A 20176-nucleotide genomic window follows, 5' to 3' on the forward strand; every position below is an offset into this window, starting at 1 on the left:
GTTTGTACCTCTGTATTTAAGACAGTACTTACTAGTGTTAATCAGGGAACGGTTTCTCAAACCCATCTTATGGCTAAGTTCACCGTTAGAACCATTGGACGCCTTAAGTTGCGTTTGGGAAACCGGGCCCAGATGTCCAGTTTCCTCCTCTATCGACGTAACAGTCATCTCCCCCTCTTCCTCTTTCACTCCATAAACTGCATCCTCCTCTTCTTTTACTGTAACATCCTCCTCCTCTTTCACTCTGAACGCGTATTTTTCTTCTTTCACAGTAACGGCCTCACCCTCTACTTCTTGTTTTACTGTGATATTCTCTTCTTTAGCAGGAGGAGAGTAACTCAGTGACCGCATGGTCGGGGATGTTAGTTAGCTAGGCTAATGCTAACTTAACCAGCCTGCTAGCTGAATAATAACAACAACACCGTAAATATGAAATTAAAACGGATAACTAACTAGACGACAGTAGTGGGTTTAAAACACAGTGGCTAATATACACTAACGTGTCTAAAGAGCTTTATTGGTTCGGCTATTTTGTCTAGCAAGCTACCGTGGTGTCTGACTAACTGTTGCTGCTGTTGTAAGAAGCGTTCCGTCCACTACATTATACGTCACACCAACAGCATCGCCTGAAATTCCCATACCGCCATCTGCTGACTGGAGTGGGTAACGCAGTTGAGTAAAAAGTTAAAGGGTAGGAATAAGGAACATCGCTGGTCCTAAAATATTCATTAGCCCCCCCCCCCTAAATAAATCAATATCAGTCAATATATTGTTTCTGTGATTTTTTTTTCCCGTCAACCGTTCCATCGCATCTTAAACTTCTTACCAGGCCGCACTAGGACCGGGGGAGGCTGCTGCTGCACTAGTGACTGTTAGACTTTCTTCAGCAATACTAGGAGAGAGGGGTACCCCTACACAGAACTGAACTGGATCAAAGATGGAGGACAGAAATACTAGGAGAGAGGGGTACCCCTACACAGAACTGAACTGGATCAAAAAAGGTGGACAGAAATACTAGGAGAGAGGGGTACCCCTACACAGAACTGAACTGGATCTAAGATGGCGGACAGAAATACTAGGAGAGAGGGATACCCCTACACAGAACTGAACTGGATCAAAGATGGCGGACAGAAATACTAGGAGAGAGGGGTACCCCTACACAGAACTGGATCAAAGATGGCGGACAGAAATACTAGGAGAGAGGGGTACCCCTACACAGAACTGAACTGGATCAAAGATGGCGGACAGAAATACTAAGAGAGAGGGGTACCCCTACACAGAACTGAACTGGATCAAAGATGGTGGACAGAAATACTAGGAGAGAGGGGTACCCCTACACAGAACTGAACTGGATCAAAGATGGAGGACAGAAATACTAGGAGAGAGGGGTACCCCTACACAGAACTGAACTGGATCAAAGATGGCGGACAGAAATACTAGGAGAGAGGGGTACCCCTACACAGAACTGAACTGGATCAAAGATGGTGGACAGAAATACTAGGAGAGAGGGGTACCCCTACACAGAACTGAACTGGATCAAAGATGGCGGACAGAAATACTAGGAGAGAGGGGTACCCCTACACAGAACTGAACTGGATCAAAGATGGAGGACAGAAATACTAGGAGAGAGGGGTACCCCTACACAGAACTGAACTGGATCAAAGATGGAGGACAGAAATACTAGGAGAGAGGGGTACCCCTACACAGAACTGATCTGGATCAAAGATGGAGGACAGAAATACTAGGAGAGAGGGGTACCCCTACACAGAACTGAACTGGATCAAAGATGGAGGACAGAAATACTAGGAGAGAGGGGTACCCCTACACAGAACTGAACTGGATCAAAGATGGCGGACAGAAATACTAGGATGGAAGCAAATGTAAGGGATTATAACGTCATAACGAATCATGCAGAAACATGTACAGTTGACAGGAATGTTAGTTAATGTAGAGACAAACGATTATGCTTTTTCTTATCATAAAGTTTATTTACGAAAATCGCGATTTAGCAAGCTAGCTGACTAGCTAACATTAACCATCTAGCTGACTAGCTAACATTAACCAGCTAGCTGACTAGCTAACATTAACCAGCTAGCTGACTAGCTAACATTAACCAGCTAGCTGACTAGCTAACATTAACCAGCTAGCTGACTAGCTAACATTAGCCAGCTAGCTGACTAGCTAACATTAACCAGCTAGCTGACTAGCTAACAATAACCAGCTAGCTGACTAGCTAACATTAGCCAGCTAGCTGACTAGCTAACATTAGCCAGCTAGCTGACTAGCTAACATTAGCCAGCTAGCTGACTAGCTAACATTAACCAGCTAGCTGACTAGCTAACAATAACCAGCTAGCTGTCTAGCTAACATTAACCAACTAGCAGACTAGCTAACATTAGCCAGCTAGCTGACCAGCTTTATGGGTGTTGTGACATGAGTATGAAATTGTCATTCTGGTTGTTTTAGGGACTCCTGAAACAACCAGCAAACCAGGCCGTCGTTTTGTGAAACAGTGAATGTATAGAATCTAGCTAGCTGCAGAATTTACTGCAAATTGAATGTACAATTGTGTAAGCTTGCCTTGCTGATATTTGCCATGCAGATAGATGAAATAACGTAGCTAGCTATGTTCTTGCTTATTGTGCAGTGGATGATTAAAATACCTGTATGCCTATGGATGTGTAGCTAGCTATCTAGCCGATCTGTGTATGGACCCAAACGTTTGGTATACATATTAGTTCAGAACCTATGAACCTCAGCTATCATAGCCAGTTGTATCAACTTCAAAACAGCCTGAATGACATTAATGAAGCCTATGGATTGAGTAGAATATAATATCATGTTGTGCCAAGGATGCAAGTCGTATATACATGTAGTTATTACCATGCATGAGATCCCCACTTTGTAGCCTGTACATTTAATATATTCACTGATCATGTACTCTACCTTGGCAAATAAAGGTGCAGTTTAGGTATGAATGTCTTTGAGATTATTTTTCAGTCATATCCAATACCAGGAGTATCAAATTCCAGTCTTTGAATGACGCTGTGTCTGCATGTATGTATTACAATTATACACTTCAACAGTGTTTACCAATCTTGGTCCTGGGACATCAATGGTTACACATTGTAACTAATAGACTAGAAACAGGATTTAACTAGTTAATTCATATATACAGAAATATAATGTTAAAAAACAGAACACTACACTTCCTATGCATCATGTAAATACTCTAACACTGGTTCATCTCAACATCTAATGCTCTTCATCTGCATTGATCTGATAAACACAGGATAGGTGGAGTATTTCATCACATTACACTTCATTTCAACCAGTAGAGAATGTGAAATGCTTTATTGAAAAGCTCATTATCCAAGTGTTATAAATACAAGTTTAATCTGTACTTCAATGCACATCTGTTGTGCATTATAAAAACAGAGGAAGAAAGAGGAGGTGGTGAGAGAGGTGTAAAAGACAGAAAGGGAAAGAGGTAAGCACATAGGAGCAGGGAAGGCAGCACATGATTAATGAATCACAGTGCTACATAAATATTCTCTCAGTTCATCACAATTACATAATAGTGTCTCTCGTCGGCCCAAAGGTTCTTAAAAGCAGGTGAGGTGGTGATGATGGGACTGGGGGTTGGCATCCTCTCACATCAAAACATACCTGCAGACGAGAGACAGATGGAGAGAGAGAGAGCATGTTTAAACCTTGTGTTTTTATTTTTTATTCTAACATTGTTAGTCATCAATCAGGAGGTGAAATGCAAAACTGACCTGGGATCATTAACTCTGGGACTACTGCATCTCTGTCTGTATTTCAATGTAAAGCATCTCTTTAATAATACTTCCTGTATAATATAAACTGACCTGGGATCATTAACTCTGGGACTACTGCATCTCTATCTGTATTTCAATGTAAAGCATCTCTTTAATAATACTTCCTGTTGACCTGACCAGGTGATCTCTCACCTCTGATCATGCTGTGCCCTCTATGTAGCCAGTTCAGATGCAGGAGGGGTTCACCGACACAGCTGATATAACCTAGAGGATTTAGGGAGAAGAGGAGAGAGGGATGAAGTGAAGGAGAGAGACTGTTATTGAGAAAATAAGGTAGTTAAAGCGACAGTGTTCACAGGAATCTGTGTGTGGCCTCACCTGGTGTCCACACCACACTAAGTGGTTGCAGAGGACTTTATGCTGAAAAACATGAACGGACACACAAGGACAAACAATACAGCGTAGTTATAGAAATAATGAAGTGTCTTACTATTCTCCATGGTTGGCCCTCTTGCCTATTCTTTGATGGTGGAAGGAGCCACAGTTATACACCTGAGCCTGTTTACTGCACAACACAATCCATCAGATTGATACATGAGTGTGTAGGTGTGGGTTATAAGGGTGTCTAATTGTTCTACATTTTTTCAATATGGGTGATTTAAAATAGTCTGTTTTGTTTTTGTACAGACATCACACACCCTTACCTAAACAGCACCCTCACCTGAGAAGTAGAAATCAAAGGGAGAGAAACTGTGAATTGAATAACTGCAGTTGACATAGCTCAGTAAATGGAAGAATACTCTTATTGCAATGTGAATGGCTCTTAAAAGAGCCTTTGGTTGTGCATAGTGTAGTCTATGGTGTTGCCAGGGAACAGCACCCTCTTTGAAGAAGTAGGAGGTGAAGATCTCCTGCACACGGATTGCCTCTCTTGCTGCGTTGTTGGACCCCATCCTTGAAACATCCTGCAGAGCAGCAGACTCCTCCTCTGGCACACGGCGGCGAGCTGCAGATCCCCTCCTGGTCCTCGTGTCCATCCTCATGAAGTTACGCAGGACACAGGTAGCCTTCACACACCTGAATTCCTCCAGGAGGCAGTCCCAGATGACCCTGGTCACCCAACCTTGCAATGCCCTACAAGGTAACTGTAGGCAACCGTTATGAAGGAATCTCCAGTTACAGGGTCTCTGTAGGAATATGGAAGACAATGTAATTATTAGACTGTTACATCACCAGGTCATTGTGGATTACTAAAGTATAATATCCCTGATAACAAATCATGATAACATTGGATTGATAAATGCATGGGCACACATATGTACATGTGTAGCATGTGACAATAACAGAATCATATCAAGGATGGCATCACAAATGAATACATAAATACCACTTGAAGCTTGATGATGAGTTTGAATCATTTGAATCAACTGTGCAGTGTGAAGGCAAAAACAAAAATGTGCCCCCCTTTGAGTCCCCAGGACTGAGAACCACTGCTCTTCATTGGGACCTCTTCATATGTAGACTGGCTTTCATAGAGCTCTTTATCTGAGGACAGAAAACCTCACAAGAAACAGACTTCATTATAGTCAAATTACACCACACTGAATATTATGTTACTATTATCTCCGTCCTCACTTCTAGGGACAGGAACTACACAAAAGTACCTGCCCTATCCAGAATAGCCTCCTCTCTCACTGACAGTTGGGGCTGCTATCCTTTCACTCTCCTCCATGGCTGTTAGCTAGCTACCTACAAATGCATTTGGAGTTTGCTTTTTACAGTGATAAATAGATAGCTAGCTAATATGAAGTTCGCTAGCTAAGTGAATTAAATATCACCAGCTACCTATCTATCTATACAGTATTTGAAGTTGGCTAGATAGCTAGCTCATTTAGCAGCTCATTTGAGTTAGCCTGCACTGTAGCTAGTTAGCTAATAATACATCGGGTTTTTTTACATTTTCAAAATCTATTTACTTACTTACTTGAATAGGTTCTTCCAGCCATGTGGACAACTGGAAACAGGGCAGTAAAGTTTGTCACCAGAGCGTTTTAGAGGATATTACTATTGAACTATGTACCCATTTAAGAACCAGACCTTCATACAAACTTGCTCTGCTGAATTCTTGACGGAGTCACAATGGGCGGCCTAAGAGGCATCTAGTCCATCTGCTGACTGGACGCAGTTCAGTAAAATGTACATTTTATCTTCAGACAACAAGTTAAAGGGGTCAAATACTTATTTCCCTCATTAAAATGCAAATCAATTTATAACATTTTTGACATGCGTTTTTCAGGATTTTTTGTTGTTGTTATTCTGTCTCTCACTGTTCAAATAAACCATTAAAATGATAGACTGATCATTTCTTTGTCAGTGAAAGTGTAAGTGGGCAAACGTACAAAATCAGCAGGGGATCAAATACTTTTTCCCCCCACTGTATCTCAGTCTATGCTGCTCTGACATTGTTTATCCATATATTTATATATTCCTAATTCCATTCCTTACCTTAGATTTGTGTGTATTAGGTATTTGTTGTGAAATTGTTAGATATTAATTGTTAGATATTACTGCACTGTGGGAACTAGAAGGACAAGCATTTCACTACACCTGCAATAACATCTGCTGAACACCTGTATGTGACCAACAACATTTGATTTATTATGAAGGTAATTTGTGTCAAATTTACTTTTCCCCTCATTCACCCCACCTCTTTACATTGCTTATGCATAATCAGTGGCCTGACTGTGTCAAAGGCCCATCCTGGTAGATCTGAACCTAATGCAGCTTGGAGTGATCAGATGACAGAAGTCACATTTAGGTGCCAGGTGTAACTGAGGATGTAGATGCTCCATATCCATTACTTTGAGTGTTTTATATAATATGACTAAATGTGTTTCTGTGTTGCAGGGGCAGTCAGAAATGGAACCGCAAGGCCACAGAACATGACATAAGCAGAGCTGTGGGAGACCACCTCAAGCCCCTGGTAGAGCCGGGGGTGGTGTTTACCACTCCACCACGCCTTCAGCAGGCTGGAAAAGTGGGATTGATACAGTTTTTCATACTAAGGTGGACCAAGAGTTTGTTGATTGGTCAGTCATTGGGTTAATTTGTTTTACAATATGTTCAAATCAAAACAAGCTTTATTTATACAGCACATGTCAGACATGGATGCAACACAATGGCTTCACAGGAAAAAACTATGAAAATAATCAGAAATATTTAGTACACAAATATGAGGATAAAAAACAATAATAACAACTGAAAGACTAACGAGCATTGTAAGGAAATGCCATTGATTAAAATATCAACAATATGATGCAATATCCAACCCAAAATATAACTTGTTTTTTAGGAGGGGCTCTGAAAGACACTATGGGGGTGTCCACTGGAAGTTGACTAGTAACAACAACTGGGACCTAAAAGACACCCACCATGAGACCCACTAAATCTGCCCAAGAAGAGGCAAACAAAAGAAAAACCCACACCAAACTTAAAGACAGGAAGTAAACCAAAAAGGTGGAGCAACTAAAGGTGTTGACTCTCCACATGTATCAAGACAACTGGAGCACTGGGCCAGACACTCTTAAATAGAACCTGGACCAGCTCAGGTGAAACACCTTCCCACTAACGAGATGGACAAGCCAACACAGGTGTAACACATACTGACTAACGAGGTGACACCAATCAGTGCACCCAAGACACATTTCAGTTGAATGTATTCAGTTGTACAATCAATCAATCAAATGTATTTATAAAGCCCTTCTTACATCAGCTGATATCTCAATGTGCTGTACAGAAACCCAGCCTAAAACCCCAAACAGCAAGCAATGCAGGCGTCTAAGCACGGTGGCTAGGAAAAACTCCCTAGAAAGGCCAAAACCAAGGAAGAAACCAGGCTATGAGGGGTGGCCAGTCCTCTTCTGGCTGTGCCGGATGGAGATTATAACTGAACATGGCCAAGATGTTCAAATGTTCATAGATGACCAGCAGGGTCAAATAATAATAATCACAGTGGTTGTCGAGGGTGCAACAGGTCAGCACCTCAGGAGTAAATGTCAGTTGGCTTTTCATAGCCGATCATTCAGAGTATCTCTACAACTTCCATTTCACATAATCATCTACAAAGCTTCACCTTCTACAATATAAACATGGTGTCTACTGGCTACACGTATTTCTAAATAATGATATACAATTATACTTTTTTTATCCTTTCTCTTTCTATAGAATCCTAAAACTCACGAGCTTCTAGAACTCTCGTCCCCTTGGAACGAGCCCAAACAAAACTCATCTCCAATACATTTATTGTATATATACAATACAGTGTGTTCTCTGGTGTAATGTCAGCTGGCTAGATTGACCAAAACTCTTCCCACATTGATCACAGCTATAAGATTACTCCCCTGTGTGTGTTCTCTGGTGCACTGTCAGATTGCCAGATTGACAAAAACTCTTCCCACATTGACCACAGCTATAAGGTTTCTCTCCTGTGTGTGTTCTCTGGTGTAATGTCAGCTGGCTAGATTGACCAAAACTCTTCCCACATTGACCACAGCTATAAGGTTTCTCTCCTGTGTGTATTCTCTGGTGTAAAGTCAGCTGGCTAGATGTAGTAAAACGCTTCCCACATTGATTACAGCTATAAGGTTTCTCTCCTGTGTGTATTCTCCGGTGTAAAGTCAGAGAGCCAGATGTAGTAAAACTATTCCCACACTGATCACAGCTGTAAGGTTTCTCTCCTGTGTGTATTCTCTGGTGTTGAGTCAGATGGCAAGATCGACCAAAACTCTTCCCACATTGATCACAGATATAAGATTTCTCTCCTGTGTGTGTTCTCTGGTGTAGATTCAGAGAGCCAGATGTAGTATAACTCATCCCACATTGATCACAGCTGTACGGTTTCTCTCCTGTGTGTGTTCTCTGGTGCACTGTCAGCTGTCCAGAATGACCAAAACTCTTCCCACATTGACCACAGCTATAAGGTTTCTCTCCTGTGTGTATTCTCTGGTGCACTGTCAGCTCTCTAGATTGACCAAAACTCTTCCCACATTGTTCACAGCTATAAGGTTTCTCTCCTGTGTGTATTCTCTGGTGTTGAGTCAGATGGCAAGATTGGCCAAAACTCTTCCCACATTGATCACAGCTATAAGGTTTCTCTCCTGTGTGTATTCTCTGGTGTTGAGTCAGATGGCAAGATTGACCAAAACTCTTCCCACATTGATCACAGCTATAAGGTTTCTCTCCTGTGTGTGTTCTCTGGTGTAGATTCAGAGAGCCAGATGTAGTAAAACTCTTCCCACATTGATCACAGCTGTAAGGTTTCTCTCCTGTGTGTGTTCTCTGATGAATTTTAATGCCTGATGAGGTGAATCTCTTCCCACAATCAGAGCAGCAGTGAGTTTTCTTCCCTGTGGGTCTCTGCAGGTGTTTCCTGAGGTGTTCTGATCTGGAGAGACTCTTCTCTGCCTCTTCAGCATCATGAGGTTGTTGAGGCTCCCCAGAGGATCCACGATAGTGAAGTTTCTCTCCTGTGTGAACAATAAAGTCAGACAGATGATTAAAGGCCCACAACAGCGGTAATCCACTGTAAAAGGTGATGCCAACAGCGTAGCCATGATGTTGGACAACAATTGACGTCTGTCATGAATGTTAAAATTATTTGACAATTGTCTTAAAATGAGCAAGAATAGTCATATTTTGTCTTGTTTTCACATTAGTAGTAACATAGATGATTGTAGGCTAGAAATAAGTTATTCATGTTGTTGAAACTCTAAGCAGTGTGCCAGACAACTTTTGGTCTCCAATATAGGCCCCTTTCTGTGTTTGCTAAAATTGCAGCACGAGGGCAATTTGATTGCAGAAACTCCTCCCTGCTAATGAAGAAACCGATAGTTATGGATGTAGTATATCTGTCAGGAGCAAAAATGGTGAGCAAAGATTTTAGTTTTTCACAATGTATTCTGAATGTGAATGGGGGAAAGTCGGGGGAGTAACCTCCATTTCCAGGTTGATGATGAGTTCATTTCACACTACTTTGGATTATAATTGTAAGGCTCGTTTGAATGTAATGTTTAATATAATATTTGCTACAGTATTATGAATTGTGTGTAATTATTAAAGAATCGTGTTAATGACAGTATCCATTTGGGTGTTGTCAATAAAGTTAAGATTTTATTTTTTATTTAACCAGGTAGGCCAGTCGAGAACAAGTTCTCATTTACAACTGCGACCTGGCCAAGATAAAGCAAAGCACTGCGACGAAAAAACAACAGAGTTACACGTGGGATAAACAAAAGTACAGTCAATAACACAATAGAAAAATCTGGAGTACGGAGGAAAAGCAATAAATAGGCCATAGTAGCGAAGTAATTACAATTTAACCTCTCTAGGGTCGGCGGGACGAAATCGTCCCACCTACTCAACAGCCAGTTGAATCCCGTGGCGCGTTATTCAAATACCTTAGAAATGCTATTACTTCAATTTCTCAAACATATGACTATTTTACACCATTTTAAAGACAAGACTCTCGTTAATCTAACCACACTGTCCGATTTCAAAAAGGCTTTACAACGAAAGCAAAACATTAGATTATGTCAGCAGAGTACCCAGCCAGAAATAATCAGACACCCATTTTCAAGCTAGCATATAATGTCACATAAACCCAAACCACAGCTAAATGCAGCACTAACCTTTGATGATCTTCATCAGATGACAACCCTAGGACATTATGTTATACAATACATGCATGTTTTGTTCAATCAAGTTCATATTTATATCAAAAACCAGCTTTTTACATTAGCATGTGACGTTCAGAACTAGCAAACTTCTGGTGAATTTACTAAATTACTCACAAAAAACATAACAATTATTTTAAGAATTATAGATATGCACTCGCTATCTCCGATTTTAAAATAGCTTTTTGGTGAAAGCACATTTTGCAATATTCTCAGTAGATAGCCCGGCATCACAGGGCTAGCTATTTAGACACCCACCAAGTTTAGCACTCACCAAAATCAGATTTACTATAAGAAAAATGTTATTACCTTTGGTGTTCTTCGTCAGAATGCACTCCCAGGACTTCTACTTCAATAACAAATGTTGGTTTGGTTCAAAATAATCCATAGTTATGTCCAAATATCCTCTGTTTTGTTCATGCGTTCAAGACACTATCCGAATGGTAAAGAAGGGTGACGCGCACGACGCATTTCGTGACAAAAAAATTCAAAATATTCCATTACCGTACTTCGAAACATGTCAACCGCTGTTTAAAATCAATTTTTATGCCATTTTTCTCGTAAAAAAGTGATAATATTCCAACCGGGAAAGCGTGTTTAGGTTCAAAGACGAAAGAAAATAAAACATGGGGTCGCCTCGTGCACACGCCTCAGTCAGATTGTCCTCTGATAGAGCACTTGCCAAAAGCGCTAATGTTTTTCAGCCAGTGGCTGGAATTACATCATTCAGCTTTTTCCCACCTTCTGAAAGCCTATGGGAGCCGTAGGAAGTGTCACGTCACAGCAAAGATCCTCAGTCTTCAATAAACAGAGTCAAGAAGCTCAAGGAATGGTCAGACAGGCCACTTCCTGTACAGAATCTTCTCAGGTTTTTGCCTGCCATATGTGTTCTGTTATACTCACAGACACCATTCAAACAGTTTTAGAAACTTTAGGGTGTTTTCTATCCAAAGCCAATAATTATATGCATATTCTAGTTTCTGGGCAGTAGTAATAACCAGATTAAATCGGGTACGTTTTTTTATCCGGCCGTGTAAATACTGCCCCCTACCCCCAACAGGTTAACAAATTAACACTGAAGTGATGGATGTGCAGATGATGATGTGCAAGTAGAAATACTGATGTGCAAAAGAGCAGAAAAAGTAAATAAAAACATGGGGATGAGGTAGGCAGTTTGATGGGCTATTTACAGATGGGCTGTGTACAGCTGCAGCGATCGGTAAGCTGCTCGGATAGCTGATGCTTAAAGTTAATGAGGGAGATATAAGTCTCCAACTTTAGCGATTTTTGCAATTCGTTCCAGTCATTGGCAGCAGAGAACTGGAAGGAAATGCGGCCAAAGGAGGTGTTAGCTTTGGGGACGACCAGTGAGATATACCTTCTGGAGCGCGTGCTACGGGTGGGTGTTGCTATGGTGACCAGTGAGCTGAGTTAAGGCGGCCTAGCAAAGTCTTATAGATGACCTGGAGCCAGTGGGTTTGGCGACGAATATGTAGCGAGGGCCAGCCGATGAGAGCATACAGGTCCCAGTGGTGGGTGGTATATGGGGCTTTGGTGACAAAACGGATGGCACTGTGATAGACTGCATCCAGTTTGCTGAGTAGAGTGTTGGAGGCTATTTTGAAAATGACATCGCCAAAGTCAAGGATCGGTAGGATAGTCAGTTTTACGAGGGTATGTTTGGCAGCGTAAGTGAAAGAGGCTTTGTTGCGAAATAGGAAGCCGATTCTAGATTAAATTTTGGATTGGAAATGCTTAATATTAGCCTGGAAGGAGAGTTTACAGTCTAGCAAGACACCTAGGTATTTATAGTTGTCCACATATTCTAAGTCAGAAACGTCCAGAGTAGTGATGCTGGACGGGCGGGTGCGGGCAGCGATCGGTTGAAGAGCATACATTTAGTTCTACTAGCGTTTAAGAGCAGTTGGAGGCCATGGAAGGAGTGTTGTACGGCATTGAAGCTCGTTTGGAGGTTTGCAAACACAGTGTCCAAAGAAGGGCCAGATGTAAACAGAATGGTGTCTTCTGCGTAGAGGTGGATCAAAGAATCACCTGCAGCAAGAGCAACATCGTTGGTATATACAGAGAAAAGAGTCGGTCTGAGAATTGAACCCCGTGGTACCCCCATAGAGACTGCCAGAGGTCCGGACAACAGGCCCTCCGATTTGACACACTGAACTCTGTCTGAGAAGTAGTTGGTGAACCAGGCAAGTCAGTCATTTGAGAAACCAAGGCTATTGAGTCTGCCGATAAGAATACGGTGATTGACAGAGTCGAAAGCCTTGGCCAGGTTGATGAAGACGGCTGCACAGTACTGTCTTTTATCGATGGCGGTTATGATATCGTTTAGTACCTTGAGCGTGGCTGAGGTGCACCTGTGACCAGCTCGGAAACTGGATTGCACAGCGGAGAAGGTACGGTGGGATTCAAAATGGTCAGTGTTCTGTTTGTTAACTTGACTTTCGAAGACTTTAGAAAGGCAGGGCAGGATGGATACAGGTCAGTAACAGTTTGGGTCTAGAGTGTCACCCCCTTTGAAGAGGGGGATGACCACGGAAGCGTTCCAATCTTTAGGAATCTCGGGCGATACGAAAGAGAGGTTGAACAGACTAGTAATAGGGGTTGCCACAATGGCGGTGGATAATTTTTGAAAGAGAGGGTCCAGATTGTAAAGCCCAGCTGATTTGTACGGGTCCAAGTTTTGCAACTCTTTCAGAACATCAGCTATCTGAATTTGGGTGAAGGAGAAGCTGGGGAGGCTTGGGGAAGTAGCTGCGGGGGGTGGGGAGCTGTTAGTGCAGTACGGCACAGGATGTTTTTGTGCTGGTCGAGGGCAGTCAGGTCTGGAGTGAACCAAGGGCTATATCTGTTCTTAGTTCTACATTTTTTGAAAGGGGCATGCTTATTTAAGGTGGTGAGGAAATTATAATTAAAGAACAAGCAGGCATCCTCTACTGACGGGATGAGGTCAATATCCTTCCAGGAGACCAGGGCCAGGTTGATTAGAAACGCCTGCTTGCAGAAGTGCTTTAGGGAGCGTTTGACAGTGATGAGGGGTGGTCGTTTGACCGCGGACCCATAACGGATGCAGGCAATGAGGCATTGATCACTGAGATACTGATTGAAAACAGCAGAGGTGTATTTGGAGGGCAAGTTGGTCAGGATAATATCTATGAGGCTGCCCATGTTTACGGATTTAGGGTTGTACCTGGTAGGTTCTTTGATAATCTGTGTGAGATTGAGGGCATCTAGCTTGGATTGTAGGATGGCCGGGGTGTTAAGGATATCCCAGTTTAGGTCACCTAACAGAACGAACTCTGAAGATAGATGGGGGCCAACCAATTCACATATGGTGTCCAGGGTACAGCTGGGAGCTGAGGGGGGTCTGTTAACAGGCGGCAACAGTGAGACTTATTTCTGGAGAGAATAATTTTTTTAATTAGAAGCTCGAACTGTTTGGGCATAGACCTGGAAAGTATGATAGAACTCCGCAGGCCATCTCTGCAGTAGATTGCAACTCCTCCCCCTTTGGCAGTTCTATCTTCACGGAAAATGTTGTAGCTGGGGATGGAAATTTCAGAATTTTTGGTGGCTTTCCAAAGCCAGGATTCAGACACGGCAAAGACATCAAGGTTGGTGGAGTGTGCTAAAGCAGTGAGTAAAACAAACTTAGGGAGGAGGCTCTGATGTTAACATGCATGAAACCAAGGCTTGTTCGATTACAGAAGTCAACAAATGAGAGCGCCTGGGGACACACAGGGCCTGGGTTAACCTCTACATCACCCGAGGAACAGAGGAGTAGGATGAGGGTACGGCTAAAGGCTATCTGAACTGGTCATCTAATGCGTTGTGAACAGAGAATAAAAGGAGCAGAATTCTGGGCGTGGTAGGATAGATTCAAGGCATAATGTACAGACAGGGGTATGGTAGGGTGCGGGTACAGTGGAGGTAAACCTAGGCGTTGAGTGATGATAAGAGAGGTTGCATCTCTGGAGGCACCAGTTATGCTAGGTGAGGTCACCGCATGTGTGGGAGGTGGGACAAAAGAGTTCTCCGAGGCATGTTGAGTGGGACTAGGGGCTCCGCAGTAAAATAAAACAAAAGTATACAAGGCATATTGACATTAGAGAGACAAAGCGAGGCATAAAGCAATCACAGGTGTTGATTGGGAGAGCTAGCTAAGACAACAACGGGTAAGACAACAGTTAATCAGCTAAGACAACAACAACAGGTAAAATGGTGATGAATGGGCAGAGAGAGTCAGTTAACTACACACAGGGCCTGAGTTCGAGGCTGGGGCCGACAGATAATTAATCACGGAACTCCGTTTTGTTTAACAGTACAGCAGGCATCAGCTATGTAGCCAAGTGATCATAGGGTCCAGTGAACAGCAATATATGAACCAGGGAAGCCGTTAGGTAGTCGTTACTATGCTAGCCGGGAGACGCGCCTGGCTTGATGCTAACTGGTGCTAGCTTCGGGACAAGGGTGTTAGCCACTATAGCCACTCCGGTGCAAAGGTCCAGAGCTTACGGCAGGAATCCGGTGATGTAGTGGCTTCTAGTTGTGTTAGTGAAGAGTCTAGGAGGCATCAGCTGTGTAGCCGAGTGATCATAGAGTCCACTGAGCAGGCCGGGAGATGGGCTGGGCCACTCGGTAGCAGCTAGCTAGCTGCGATTATCCGGTGTAATGGTCCGCTAGCAGTGGCTAACAATGACTAAATAGCTAGTAGCTAATTAGCTGGTTAGCTTCTGATGGCTAGCTGCTGATGGAGTTTCTAGATATAATGTCTAAAAAAATAGCAGATACGTATCACATTGGGTGAGGCGGGTTGCCAGAAGGAATATTTAATTTAAAAATGGAAAAAGAGATTGAAATATATTGCAATATACATTTGAAGTCGGAAGTTTTCATAAACCTTAGCCAAATACATTTAAACTACATCTTTCACAATTCCTGACATTTAATCCTAGTAAATATTCCCTGTCTTAGCTCAGTTAGGTTCACCACTTTATTTTAAGAATGTGTAATGTCAGAATAATAGTAGAGAATTATTTATTTCAGGTTTTATTTCTTTCATCACATTCCCAGTGGGTGAGAAGTAGGAAATACATTCAATTAGTATTTGGTAGCATTGCCTTTAAATTGTTTAACTTGGGTCAAACGTTTTGGGTAGCCTTCCACAAGTTTCCCACAATAAGTTGGGTGAATTTTGGCCCATTCCTCCTGACAGAGCTGGTGTAACTGAGTCAGAATGTAGGCCTTATAGCTCGCACACACTTTTTCAGTTCTGCCCAAAACATTTCTATAGGGTTGAGGTCAGGACTTTGTGATGGTCACTCCAATACCTTGACTTTGTTGTCCTTAAGCCATCTTGCCTCAACTTTGGAAGTATGCTTGGGGTCATTGTCCATCTGGATGAATCATTTTCGACCAAGATTTAACTTCCTGACTGATGTCTTGAGATGTTGCTTCAATATATCCACATGATTTTCCTCCCTCATGATGCCATCTATTTTGTGAAGTGCACCAGTCCCTCCTGCAGCAAAGCACTACCACAAAATTGTTATACATTTTGTCAACGTTTATGAGTTCTTCTGTAAATTAATGTGCCCATTCACCGATAGTTATGGGGAGAAAACATTTTCTGAACGTCATGCGCCAATGTAAAAATTGGGTTTTTGGATATAAATATGAACTTGATCGAACAAAAAATGCATGTATTGTGTAACATGATGTCCTAGGAGTGTCATCTGATGAAGATTGTCAAAGGTTAGTGCTTAATTTTAGCTGTATATCTGGTTTTGTGATGGCTATCCGTGCTTGGAAAATGGCTTTTTTTTGTTGCTAAGGTGCTATCCTACAATAATCTAATGTTTTGCTTTCACCGTAAAGCCTTTTTGAAATCGGACAATGTGGTTGGATTAACGAGTAGAGTATCTTTAAAATGCCGTATAATACTTGAATTTAAATTTTGAGAATTTTTTTGGGGGAATTTCACGCCGTGCTATCTCACTGGTTGTTGTCCAACCAATCCCGTTAACCTCTCTAGGGTATGTGGGACAAAATCGTCCCACCTACTCAACAGCCAGTGGAATCCCGTGGCGCGTTATTCAAATACCTTAGAAATGCTATTACTTCAATTTCTCAAACATATGACTATTTTACACCAATTTAAAGACAAGACTCTCGTTAATCTAACCACACTGTCCGATTTCAAAAAGGCTTTACAGCGAAAGCAAAACATTAGATTATGTCAGCAGAGTACCCAGCCAGAAATAATTAGACACCCATTTTTCAAGCTAGCATATAATGTCACATGAACCCAAACCACAGCTAAATGCAGCACTAACCTTTGATGATCTTCATCAGGTGACACTCCTAGGACATTATGTTATACAATACATGCATGTTTTGTTCAATCAAGTTCATATTTATATCAAAAAACAGCTTTTTACATTAGCATGTGACGTTCAGAACTAGCATACCCACCGCAAACTTCCGGTGAATTTACTAAAAATGTACTAAATTACTCACGATAAACGTTCACAAAAAGCATAACAATTATTTTAAGAATTATAGATACAAAACTCCTTTATGCAATCGCTATGTCCGATTTTAAAATAGCTTTTCGGCAAAAGCACATTTTGCAATATTCTGAGTAGATAGCTCGCCGTCACGGGCTAGCTATTTTGACACCCACCAAGTTTGGCCCTCACCAAACTCAGATTTACAATTAGAAAAATGTGATTACCTTTGCTGTTCTTCGTCAGAATGCACTCCCAGGACTTCTACTTCAATAACAAATGTTGGTTTGGTTCAAAATAATCCATAGTTATATCCAAATAGCGGCGTTTTGTTCGTGCGTTCAAGACACTATCCAAGGGTGACGAAGGGTTACACGGCCGACGCGTTTCGTGACAAAAAAAATCTAAATATTCCATTACCGTACTTCGAAGCATGTCAACCGCTGTTTAAAATCAATTTTTATGCTATTTTTCTCGTAAAAAAGCGATAGTATTCCGACCGGGAGTCGTTGTTTTCGTTCAAAGACGAAATAATAAAAACATGGGGTCGCCTCGTGCACGCGCCTCCAGTCTCTGTTCTCTGATCGACCACTATCAAAATGCGCTAATGTTTTTCAGCCAGGGCCTGCAAAGCCACCATTCAGCTTTTTGCCGCCTTCTGAGTGCCTATGGGAGCCGTAGGAAGTGTCACGTAACAGCAGAGATCCCCTGTTTTGGATAGAGATGATCAAGAAGGCCAAGAAATGATCAGACAGGGTACTTCCTGTACAGAATCTTCTCAGGTTTTGGCCTGCCAAATGAGTTCTGTTATACTCACAGACACCATTCAAACAGTTTTAGAAACTTTAGGGTGTTTTCTATCCAAATCAAACAATTATATGCATATTCTAGTTACTAGGCAGGAGTAGTAACCAGATTAAATCGGGTACGTTTTTTATCCGGCTGTGCAAATACTGCCCCCTATCCCCAACAGGTTAAGCACCAGCTGTTAGAGCAGCTCACAGATCACTGCACCTGTACATAGCCCATCTATAATTTAGCCCAAACAACTACCGCTTCCCCTACTGTATTAATTTATTTATTTTGCTCCTTTGCACCCCATTATTTCTATTTCTACTTTGCACTTTCTTCCACTACAAATCTACCATTCCAGTGTTTTACTTGCTATATTGTATTTACTTCACCACCATGGCATTTTTTGCCTTACCTCCCTTATCTCACCTCATTTGCTCACATTGTATATAGACTTCTTTTTCTACTGTATGTTTGTTTTACTCCATGTGTAACTCTGTGTTGTTGTATGTTGTCGAACTGCTTTGCTTTATCTTGGCCAGGTCGCAATTGTAAATGAGAACTTGTTCTCAACTAGTCTACCTGGTTAAATAAATGACTTGTTCTCAACTAGCCTACCTGGTTAATTAAAGGACTTGTTTTCAACTAGCCTACCTGGCTAATTAAAGGACTTGTTCTCAACTAGCCAACCTGGTTAATTAAAGGACTTGTTCTCAACTAGCCTACCTGGTTTAATAAAGGACTTGTTCTCAACTAGCCTACCTGGTTAAATAAAGGTGAAATAAATATAATGTCTCATCAGAGTAGGAGCTCTGACCTAGGAACAGATCCCACCTGTCCATCTAAAACTGATCTGAGACCAGCCTTCCTACTGAGACGCTTGATAAGAGTAGGAGCTCTGACCTAGGAACAGATCCCACCTGTCCATCTAAAACTGATCTGAGACCAGCCTTCCTACTGAGACGGTTGATAAGAGTAGGAGCTCTGACCTAGGAACAGATCCCACCTGTCCATCTAAAACTGATCTGAGACCAGCCTTCCTACTGAGACGCTTGATAAGAGTAGGAGCTCTGACCTAGGAACAGATCCCACCTGTCCATCTAAAACTGATCTGAGACCAGCCTTCCTACTGAGACGCTTGATAAGAGTAGGAGCTCTGACCTAGGAACAGATCCCACCTGTCCATCTAAAACTGATCTGAGACCAGCCTTCCTACTGAGACGGTTGATAAGAGTAGGAGCTCTGACCTAGGAACAGATCTTACCTGTCCATCTAAAACTGATCTGAGACCAGCCTTCCTACTGAGACGGTTGATAAGAGTAGGAGCTCTGACCTAGGAACAGATCCCACCTGTCCATCTAAAACTGATCTGAGACCAGCCTTCCTACTGAGACGCTTGATAAATACAGCCTTCGGATGGGATTCCTTCTTCTACATGTCAGATGTTCTACAACGATAGATTTATGTCTGGATGAATGGCCGTGTTTGAGAGCATCAAAACTGATGTACCATGGGTAAATTGCGACTGACTGATGTACAAATAATATCGAGCAGTTATACACACGATGCAAGGTGATCAGTCAGTTGACTCAACTTTAAAAAATAAAAAAGTCGGCCGCCATGTCGAACGAACCCAACGTTAATCAACACAGTATGGACCCAACAGACCCATCAGAACAGGGTTTCCTGACCCTCTACTCAGGGACCAGAACCCAACGTTAATCAACACAGTATGGACCCAACAGACCCATCAGAACAGGGTTTCCTGACCCTCTACTCAGGGACCAGAACCCAACGTTAATCAACACAGTATGGACCCAACAGACTGGTTAAATAAAGGTGAAATAAAAAATAAATAAAATAAAAGATCAATGTCCCTGTTTTATAAGATAGTACTCACTGTATTTACTGGTGTTAATCAGATCAATGTCCCTGTTTTATAAGATAGTACTCACTGTATTTACTGGTGTTAATCAGATCAATGTCCCTGTTTTATTAGATAGTACTCACTGTTTTTACTGGTGTTAATCAGATCAATGTCCCTGTTTTATTAGATAGTACTCACTGTATTTACTGGTGTTAATCAGATCAATGTCCCTGTTTTATAAGATAGTACTCACTGTATTTACTGGTGTTAATCAGTTCTCCAGTCTTCTCTTCTTCGTCCTCCTCTAATGTGACAGTAATCTCCCCCTCTTCATCCTTCATTCCAAAAACGTCTTCATCTTCTTTCACTTCATCCTCCACTCCAAAAACTGCATCTTCCTCCTCTTCTTTCACTGAAACGTCTTTCTCTTCTTCTTCTTTCACGGTAACAGCCTCACCCTCTACTTGTTTTTGTATT

The 20176-nt window shown here is 41.9% G+C and overlaps 1 protein-coding gene and 1 pseudogene across 1 annotated transcript in view; one reads left to right on the forward strand and one right to left on the reverse strand.

Moving 5' to 3' along the window:
• The window catches only part of LOC145867291 (uncharacterized), a 358109-nt gene that overhangs the window by 202178 nt on the left and 135755 nt on the right, over window positions 1-20176 (forward strand). The gene's annotated exons all lie outside the window — the stretch shown is intronic.
• Window positions 6940-18674, reverse strand: LOC145867221 (uncharacterized; annotated as a pseudogene).

This window comes from Salmo salar, unplaced genomic scaffold, assembly GCF_965601325.2.
Source record: "Salmo salar unplaced genomic scaffold, fSalSal1 ptg000257l, whole genome shotgun sequence".
Lineage (NCBI taxonomy): Eukaryota > Metazoa > Chordata > Actinopteri > Salmoniformes > Salmonidae > Salmo > Salmo salar.